General features: G+C 38.7%; 1 long non-coding RNA gene across 1 annotated transcript; it reads left to right on the forward strand.

The window, feature by feature from the left end:
* Window positions 1-47: 47 nt before the first annotated feature.
* Window positions 48-9,984, forward strand: LOC120506580. The gene is made up of 2 exons (XR_005628544.1): window positions 48-4,413; window positions 9,279-9,984. It is a non-coding gene; the product is annotated as an uncharacterized LOC120506580 (long non-coding RNA).
* The last annotated feature ends 294 nt before the right edge of the window (window positions 9,985-10,278 follow it).

Raw genomic sequence — 10,278 nt, forward strand, 5'->3', positions numbered from 1 at the left:
TTTTCCTAGCTGATTCTTTTAGATGTGCAAAAGGTTTTGTGTTTGTGGTTTTTATTATTTTTTTCCCCAAGTGAAATTCTTTGGTGTTTCATGTCCTGTCATCATTGATGGTTTTCTTTGCCTACCTGTTCACAAAGGTCTGGATGGCAGGTGGTAGTTCCAGGATATGTTTTTAAATGGAACACTACCTGTGGGCAGCACATGGCTGCTGATAGGCTTGAGTAAGTATTGCTTTTCCTAGCTGATTCTTTTAGATGTGCAAAATGTTCCAACGCAGCAAAGAGGGGAAAAATAAACAAAGCTTAATGTGCTATTTGCTTGTAATTATTTTATTTGCAGTAGGGAGACCTGGACCTTTCTGGCAAGGGAGCATATGAAAACATCAGTCCCAGGGAGGGGACAGTATCCTACCTCACTACTATGTACATGATGACTGGTCCTTCAAACACCATGAAAATAACTGTTTAAATTGACTGTCACTACACAGTAACATCAAAGATTGTTAGGAGCCCTTACTCCTAGGATTTTATTTTACTTTATTATGGATTTATAATGCTAAGTACTGTCTAACTGCCTTCTGTTGAGTTTAAATTGTAAAAGCATCTGGTGTGTTTTAAAGCTGTAACCTGTCACTGGTATATTATATTCTGGGAGGGGTGTAGAATGTGTGTGTCAGTCAGTTTGGGTTTCAAATACAAAACGAAACTTCCCAGAATTGGAGTAAAAGTGTTTGTAGCTTCAGTTTTCAATGAAGCTAGTATTGTAATTGTCATATCTGATGTCAGATTAAGTCCTTTCCCCCTTGAAAAGGAAACCTGCTCTTTTGAGAAATTTGCGTAGAAATTGAACTTTAGTAATAACTTTACAGTTAGTGTGGACTTCAGTTACACCCTGTGTTAGAGTACCCTAGTAAATATCAACAGTGGAAGAACCTAGGTTTCTCTGAGGATGGTTCAGCTTTTTTTCTGTTTGATATTATGCACTCATAAATTTACACTCATCTATTAAAATTTGCCATTTTATTAAACATTTTTTTCATGCACAATAGGTCTAAATTTCTCATGAACAGTCCAACCAAGTTTGTTTTTTTATTTTGCAGAATAAAAGTTTGGCTATGTGGGGTGACATCATGAAAATTAAATAAAGATACATTAATATATTTTTGGTTTGTGGGGCTAAACATATCTGCTTGACCTTGAAGACTGATGTGCAGATGCTGTGCACATGGTTTAAAATGCTTGGTGGAAGTTGGTGTTTCAACTTGCAGTGCATTGTAAGAACAGTTTTTGTTTCACAGGCTTCATACACCGAAGCTTAAGCAAATTTCTGAAGTATTTGAACAGTTTGGCATGGCAGGTGAAATACTGTGCTTCCAGTGAGTTTTCATTTTTCCCTGAAAAGTGTGCACTAACACTGATCCATCCGTTTCAGTGTTTGGAAAAAATACCAGTAAAGATTGTTGTTCATAAATCTACAACATGTAGAGTAGGACTGAATGGATTTGATCCATTTATAAAGCTGTGTGATTTTTTTTTTTTTTAATTCGAACAACCAGGAAAAACCATTTGTAATACAGGTTTTCACAATGAACAAAGTGGTAATAGCTGCTGTCACCAGCAGCTGGGAACACTTTCTGGTGCAGAAATACTAAGAATACATCTAATGATTACTCGGTGAAGTAATTTTCCACATGCTTTTTCTTTTAGCATCATGTTTTGTGTTGTACAATTAAGCTACAATTACATCTACTATTTTGGATAACATTCATTGGTTAACAATAAAGAGATACAGTTAATTTCTCTGAGGTCCATTGTTGTTATTTAATGCCCCTTTTTTCTGACCGCTTTACTGAGCACAGTGCAATAGCCTCTCTTTCCAGAGCAGTGTGGAAATTTTGTTCAGCTTTTTGTTTCACACTCTGGTCAGAATGAAATAAAAAAAAGCAAATTGTACTAGAGAATGGTATTTTGCTTAAGAAATTACCACATACAGTTAGGAGGAAGCACTGGTGTTTGTCGATCCAAAACAGGATGTGAATCATCACAGCAAATTTGCTCTCTTGAGAACAGAGGGTAATTTGGCCATACAAGAGCTCTGTGGGTACGTAAGAACTTTCAATCACTGCCTACTTATTGCATAGCCCCAGGTTAAGTGAAATTTAGTTTAATGGGTCAATATCTTAATTATTGTGACATCTTGATCTGTTTGTTTTTTGGCTTTTTATTTTTTTTACTGTACCTTATGGTATACAGTGCTGTCAAACGCATGCATGGCCATGTGTTTTAAACAATGGCAAGTTAATGGGCTTTTCTTTAATACACTTGATAAAGACAGGAACAGTCCCATGTAAATAGGTGTACAAGTAACCTGCTAAAATGTTCTCACATAAATTAGATCTCCTTGCAAGTGCCTTTCCATTCTCTCTTGAATTTGTTTGGCCTTGCACAATTGCCATGAGGAATTAAAACTTGGTACTTGTAAACATGCATATTTCTAGTTTGATACTTCCCTTTTGTTGGAGCCCCTCCTGCTGAAGCCTTAGCTCTGAGGTTTCTCACTTGTGAGAGAGGTTAGAGAGCTTCTGCATAGGTATGTGGCTTCCCAGTAGTGTGGTTGAAAGGGGAGACAAGTGCTTTGAAAGATTATTTTTTCAAAAATATGCTCTTGAGTTGGAGAGAAAAAGATGCAAAATAGTGCCACTATTACAATAAAACAGAATGCCTTGTTGTGCAAGAAGATGTTCTGTCTTCTTGAAGTAGTCCACTCTCTCACATCAAAACCTACATTTTCTCTCACTTGTGCCCGTTTGGAAAGCGTTATAGTGCTTTTGCATTTTTCTTAAAACATGTTCTCTAGAGTTCTTCAAATTACCTACTTTCAGCAAAAAGGAGAAAAAGGAGGTTTGTTCTAAAGGAGGTATTTCAAACTTCTGAATAAAAAGTACCACAAATATCTTCTCTAAATTTTTAATGAAAATAGATTAAAATAATGCTTTTGAAGAGGAACTTATATGCAGGCATTTTCCATGTCTGTCTACTTATGGATAATCTAAGAAGTTGTTCTGCCCAAGACCTCAGGGGTTTTTAACAATGATGATGTATCCAAGTGGGCTGAGGTAGTTGATCCTGATGTTTGCAAATATACTTAGAGTAAAAATGGCAACATGAAATTGAAATCTTCCTTACAAAAGAGCAAAGTTCACTTATTAATAGAAGTTGTCTCATACACATAATTTAATTTATCTGGGCTGGGAGATAAGATTTTCCTGGAAAATGCAGTATGGAAAGTGTCAATGTATCAACATACAAACAGCGGTCATTTCTTTGACCCCCTTGGGGCACATATTGCTGTTTGTGCTTGTTGGTGGAGGGTACCTGCTTCCCAGTGGGAATGCTCTGCTGCCTGGGTGGCTGAGGAGATGCTTCTGGCTGGTGGCCATGGGCACCTGCCAAGTGCCATGTCCCACTGCTCCCTTCCCAGGCAGCACAGTCCAGTGCCTTTCCTCCCCACAAAATTGGTCTGCAGGCAGGGGAGTTCTCCTGGCTGCTCCTTTTCCCAGTTTGGGGACCCAATCCGCAGCAAGGGGCAACTTAAAGCTGAAGGGCTGGTGTGATGGTAGCGGGCTCAGAGAGGGGAGAACACCCCAAATGCAAATGTGCACTAGATTCCCTTACTGGCTCATTATTTACTTGTGTGGAGGACTCCTTTTCAGCACAGTCCTGTGGCAGGTGTGTGACCAACAATCTGCTTAGCAAATTTAGCAGCCAATTTTCTGGAGCAAGTTGTACTTTTCATTTCACTGAGCTGAGTCTTGATCCATAGGCATAGGCCAGTTGCCTGATTTTGTTTTGATTCATGGAGTTTGTCACTTGTGTTCGCTTTACTGTCTGAGTTGATAAACTGCCACTTTGGAGTGCTATTAAAGAAGCTTTGCTTTGCTTTGCCTTTTTTTTTTTTCCTTCCTTCCACCCAAGAGATTGCTGCCATATCAATTGTATGTGTTTTGTTCCATGTGAATGAAGTGGAGTCACCAAGCCCAAAAGACTTTCTCACCAAGCTATGAAATTTCTTCAGAAGGGACCACAATACTTGCAGCAGTGCCTCAGGAAGAGACAGATTATGTCCACGTAGCTGATACTTTAGGGACCAGCAAAGGTAGCAGGAGGAAACAGAGCATTTTGAATTGCTGGTATTCCATGAGGCGATTATATTGGCTTTTGCAAATAATATGTCAAGAGTGTTTCTGTTCACAGCAGTAGGCTTTAGGCAGCAGAAGAAACGAGGGGAGATGGAAATGCACATCAAAGGAGGCGGCCTGGTTGGTGCAAATGTTCCTAATGCACGTGTGCATAAGAGTTAATGTTTCCTGTGCTATGGATAAGTGGATCAGGTGAAAAGAGATCAAGCTCAGAGGTAGGACAATTGCACTGCTTTTTCTGCTTATTTGTTTTTGGTTTTTAAAATTTGTTTCTTTGTTTGCTTTTAAGCTGCCTTATTTACAGATGAGGAGTTGCCATTATCTGAAGGCTTTTAGAAAACCTGCTGCCCAGCACTTAAAGGTCTTGGAGTTCTTAAGGCCACGTGCTCCCAGCCTGGCCTCTGTGTTATAGTTATAACTTCCTCTGCAGTGTGGTTATTTTTCTCCAGCACATTTCTGCAGGGCCAGGAGCTGTGCACGTGCAGGGTTCTGCTGCCCCACTGCTTGTTCCAGCAACACGAAACCCATGTGTGCCCCTGTGAAACAGTAATCCCTCCACCAGTGGGATCTTGTATCCACAGCTCCCTACAGCCTCAGCTTTCACACCTCTTATTCACCTTCGAGTTCTTCTTTAAACTTGATACAGTATTTAACTTCTTAATCTGTGGCTTCAGTAACATTCTGCTAAATTAAACTTATGGTGAATGGTTGACTACTGTATCAAATGCTTTCTTAAAATATATCAATGAGCCACACTTTTATTCAAATAGCACTTCTGATTAATTAATAATCTCTGTGAATATGGTAATTGCAGTTGTGTTGCCAGAAAGAGATTCATTTGCATTGAGATCGAGGTGCAAAACTTTTCTGCCAAGTCCATTTCAGTCTTCAGCGAATTTGAGAAATAGCATCCAGAATACACAGATGAGTCAGCCCTGATCCCAACTGCCTTTACTGCTGGGAACAAATTCATTTACTTCCAAATGAGCAGATTCATTGTTTGAGATTCAGGTAACCTTGTTCACACATCAGAAAAATCTCTAAAAATTTTAAGAAATCTTCACACCATTAATCAGCACTCCACTGTTTGTTTCATGTCCTTAACAGTGTTTCTTCAGTTTAATTCACCTTTTGAATTCTTGGATCTCTTCTCTTGTGAACAGCGTTTTGGGAACCTGTCTCACTGCTCAGTGCCAGTCGTACTTTTCCATACCATTTGGAAACACAGCTCTTTCTTCTTTTGCATTTGGGATCTTAGTGTTGTTTTCAGCAAAGCCAGTGAACTCATCATCTTCAAATTTAGAACTATTACTGCTGCTTCTCAAAATAGTCTTTGGATTAATTTTGCATGCATGTTCTCTTACCAGACATGCATGGCATATGCCACCTTATAGCATAAATAATTGTATTGATTAGTTAATAACTGCTGGTAGCTTTCTGGAGACAATGTCGGAAAACAACTATGTTAATGTAGAATCTGAATCATGGTGTTTACACCCATGAGGTTCAGCTTTGAGCCCAGCTCTGCTCAAATGCACAAAGGAGTATGTGGGAGAGAGAGAAATTCTGTGCTTGCATTGTGTAGCTCATCTGGCTGTCTGGACTAGGCAGGAGAAAGCACTGGAGCAGGATGGTTATTCCTGCTCAAGCAGCAGAGCTGTCAGGCACAACTGCATGGTGCTGCAGCTTTGCTTTTCTGCACAACAGGTGTCCTGGATATAAAAAAAAAAAAAAAACCACCAACAAAAAACCACAAAAAAACCCAAAACCAAAACCAAAAAAACAACAACAAAAACCAGCCATGAAATAGTTGGCTTTTCCTGTGGAGTCCTAAATAAGGCTTATTTATTGTTATACTCCTGTCTGGCTTGAACGTTCTCTGCAGGTCACTCTTGTAAAAGCTGAACTCCTCTATAGCATAAGCACAGGTACCTGAGAGCAGGAGTCAGGTGTCCCATGGTTCTTCAGCCTGCCCTGTTGTCCTGATTTAGGGCAAATTTGGGAGAAAATCTCCAAAGGGGTTCGTCTAGAAAGCAAATTCAAGTGGTCCCTCCCCCAGCTGGTTCGGGAAAATATTTCCTTGAAGAAAAATGGAAAAAACTGCTTATTTAACAGGCAAAGCATTCACCAGAACAAAAACCAAAAAAAAAAACAAAACAAACAAACAAAAAAAAAAACAAAAAAACAACAAAACAAAACAACAACCCAAGAACAGTATTAAACAATTAAACCTCTCGCCGCTCCAAAGAGATGATAAATTCAGAAAGTCCCCTTCATGGGCTGTAGCTCACTAGCTAAAACTAACTAAAAAGCAAAAGGACAGCTCTGTCCTGCTGTCTGTCTGTCTATCCGTGCACAGACAGCCCAGTCCAGGAGCAGGAATGTGGAGTGAGTGCAGCTTCTGAAAACAAACTACACATTTCTTCTCTCTACCTGCTTTGCTCTCAGAACCAGTCCTAAGGGTGCACAACTTCTTTCTGGGTTTAACAGACGAAAGGGGATACGAGCATCATAGAGTCACCCCAAGACATCTGTCTGTAAACACAGTGGCAGGTGTGGGGGAAAATACCTGTCTCTGTTCATTGTAATAGAGGGCCATGAAAATAAATCCTGGAATTCTGCTTCTTTCTAGCAGTGGCTTCTGTATGCTTTGAGATGGTCCTTTCATATGTGCTTCTCCCAGTCTTCTTTGAACTGGCTCTCATGTCTCATTCTCTTTGCTTTTACTGCTTGGTTTTGGTTTGGGCTTGTCTTTGTTTTGTTGTTTTCTTTTTTTTTTCCTTCTTGTTAATGTGTCATGCCTTTTATTTCATCTGAAGAACAGATTTCAGTTTACATCACCAACAGTTTCAATGCAATTAAATAACTTTGTTTCAGTATGAGAATGCAAATTAAGACAGGGAAGGAAGATGTTGCATAATTATTAGTTTAAAAACATTGTGAGGGTAAGTTTAAGCCCGAAGTCCTAGCAAAAAAATATGGTGCACTTAGCTAACTAATTAGACCTTAGACTCAAGGTGAAAAATGGAGGCAGACAGCTAGGTATGACTAGATGGACTTCTCAAACTAAATTCATTATAGAAAAGTACTTTGGTACAACTCACATGGCTTTTTATTTATTTGCACTTGCTGGATTATTTTGGGAGCACTGGAGAAGAAAATACTGAATCATTCTTCAGTCATATTTCCCTTAATTACTTCTGTTGTGTCTTATTGCACCAATTTAAGAGTAAAAATGCTTTTTTTCCTCTCCAACAATTTTGTAAAATTATGTTTTGCCTATGACACTGAAATTATCTTTGCAATCTGGAGCTTAATGGAAGAAACTATTTTCTGAGGAAGAGGTATCATGATTTGTTTTGTGTTTAACTGAGCTTGATAATTTATATGTATGTGTATACATGCACATATATATTAAAAATGTATAGATAGCATGGTTAAACTGGAAATTTCTAATACAGCATGTGGCATCAGGCCTTGTAATAGCTGTGTTAAAGTGAAATGTACAAGTTACTACTTATAGGAACTTTGATCTTGTATTGTTTTAAAAATGAGACTTTTTAAAACTGTGTTTAAAATACAATTTTAAAAATATCACAGCAGACAGAGTGAATATGGTTCAGGTTTGTTCTTGATCTCAGAATCAAATCTACTTATGTGCATGTTTGGTTTTAGCCACATGTGAAGGATGGCTGTTCCTGGGGATCTCTCAGTACCAGGAAACATTTCACTGGTTTCAGTGGTGCCTTCCCAGCCTACGGTTTCACTCAGTGACAGAAACCTGTTTCTTCTCCCCACCCATGTCCAGGAATTGCTGTCTGACTTTTAAAACACCAGTCTTAACCACATGCCTTATTTGCTTATGGTCAAGCCCTGGAAGTTCTTGCTGACTTTCTGTGCCAGAAAATTATCTGTGAGGGAAACAGGCTGTTGCATAGAATTTTGATGTTCCTACTCGTTACATGCTGTACCTCCACTCATAAATTAAAAAACAAATCCTATTGAAGGCTTCATTGTTTTGAATAGATGTTCATTCCCTATGTTTACTAATATCAAAGAAAATTTGGTTATTTACTGTTTTTCCTGATTAATTTTGAAGTATTATGATATATTGCTGCTTACAGCTGAAGTGTTTCTTTCTCCAAAACAATCAGAATGAGATGTTCACAACAAAGGAAGGTTCACATAGGAAGGCTGAATGTAAAATACTGGTTATTCTTTGCCTAGTCATAATATATTTAAGGGAATCATTCTCTGAAAGGAAAACGATTTTCCAGCCACTTCAACAATGTTTTTCTCTGCATAGAAAATGTAAATTTTTGAAATGTGTCTCCACTCAAGTAAGTTTTGACTCATTATAATGATTTCCACCAGAGAACTTTAAACTTTAGGAGAGAAATAAATTTGAGAGAGATTCTTTATGCTGTACTCACCTTTTTCTCCAAAAGGCTCGTGCAAAGGAACAAATGGAATAAACTAAATGCCAGAGCTTGCTCAGCAAACAGCACGTGTGCTGTGCTAAAAGGAAAATACGTCTGAAATAATACTGGCTGTGATTGAATGTTCTACAAATATGTGCTATATTTGGTGTATTTGTGCGCAAGGCATTTTATTTCAGCCATCTTTGGGAGCAGTTTTAACACAATCTCTGTTGCACTCACATGTGGTTTGTGTTACCTGCAAGAGTGGATTGGTCCTTTAAAACTACCCTGGGTGGATTTTCAGTTAGGTTCTTTGTAATGCTAAAATTTGATACTAAAACTGAACTGCTATGTGCAAAAATTTGGCATAGAAGAGTACGTAGAGAGTTGGACCTGCTCTTCAAGCTGAAAGCTTCTGAAGATGGGTTCTGGGTGTCCCTGGGTGCCTTGGCCACAGGGATCGTGTGTTTCTGAAATCACTTTGTTTCTGCTTCTCCTTCGTTCTGTTGACACCTTAGGAACAAAGTTCAGTCAGAAATTAAATATGGAATAGCTGCAGGAAGTGAAGCATGGCTCATATGATGTTGCTGCATATTTCTGTCTATTGTTTAGTATCCTTTTGCTAAATCTTTTTGATCTCTCTGTGTCTTTCTGTGCAGGTTACAAAAGTACGATCTCTTGCAACCCTTAGGATAGGAGCAAGGTAAAGATCTGCAGAAGACCTGGGGTCTGCCAAGGCCTGCTATTGCACTTCTGTAAATCTGGACAGTGTACAGTGCTTTAAATTAGGTGCCTGGTCTGTGAAGAGTTTTTGGAAGGACCAGGAAGTGCTGTTACAACATTTCATTAGTGTTTGGTTCTCTCATGGTCTCTAAATCTTTCCTTTGTCGTCTTTTTCCAGGAGAAAATTAGCTCTTTGAAGTATTTAAGCTGTTGTTCTTTCCAGGAAAACAGGAAATAATACTAATGTGTTAATCTTTAACTTGTAATGGGATGTGCTAGAGTAATGTGACCCTCCAAAGTGCTTGGGGCATCCTGTAGGCTTTGTCCACAAGTGATGTAGTGTGGGAAGCCTGACTTATATCCAGCCTGGGTAAAGTGAAATGACAGTAGATACTTTCCAAGTTTTATTGGTTTTCTACACAATTTCTAATAGCCTTGATGATACCTGAAGAGTGTCAGATAATTTTCTAATGTAAAAATCCCAGTTTAATATGTCTGTATATACATTCCCAGTGTAAGCACCCCGTTGCTCCTTGCCTTTTTGTATGCTGTCAGGATGTGCATACTGTGTATACGTAACTGCTGGACTGTGCACCCTGCACAAAAGCCTGAATAAATGGGTTTTAACATTCATCCAAAGAATCACTATTCATTTGATGATCAGTGGTGCTAGTGGATTTTCTTTCACTTCTCTGAGAAGGTTTAATTAATTTTGTAGGACTAATCCAAAGTGGAGTTTCCAGATAAATATCTGGGTGCTACGACCAGGTAAGCCAATGAGAGACTTTATTTGCAAAGAATGGATTACTCTTGAAGGAAAAGACAGCTGTTAATTAAGGAAGCTGTTAACTGAGTAAATAGACACCCAAATTATTCTCAAATCCAGCTAGCAGCCCCGGGAATATGCCAAACTTTGGTATATTCCTCAGAGTGAAC

The sequence above is a fragment of the Passer montanus genome, unplaced genomic scaffold (genome assembly GCF_014805655.1).
Source record: "Passer montanus isolate IOZ18808 unplaced genomic scaffold, ASM1480565v1 scaffold4, whole genome shotgun sequence".
Lineage (NCBI taxonomy): Eukaryota > Metazoa > Chordata > Aves > Passeriformes > Passeridae > Passer > Passer montanus.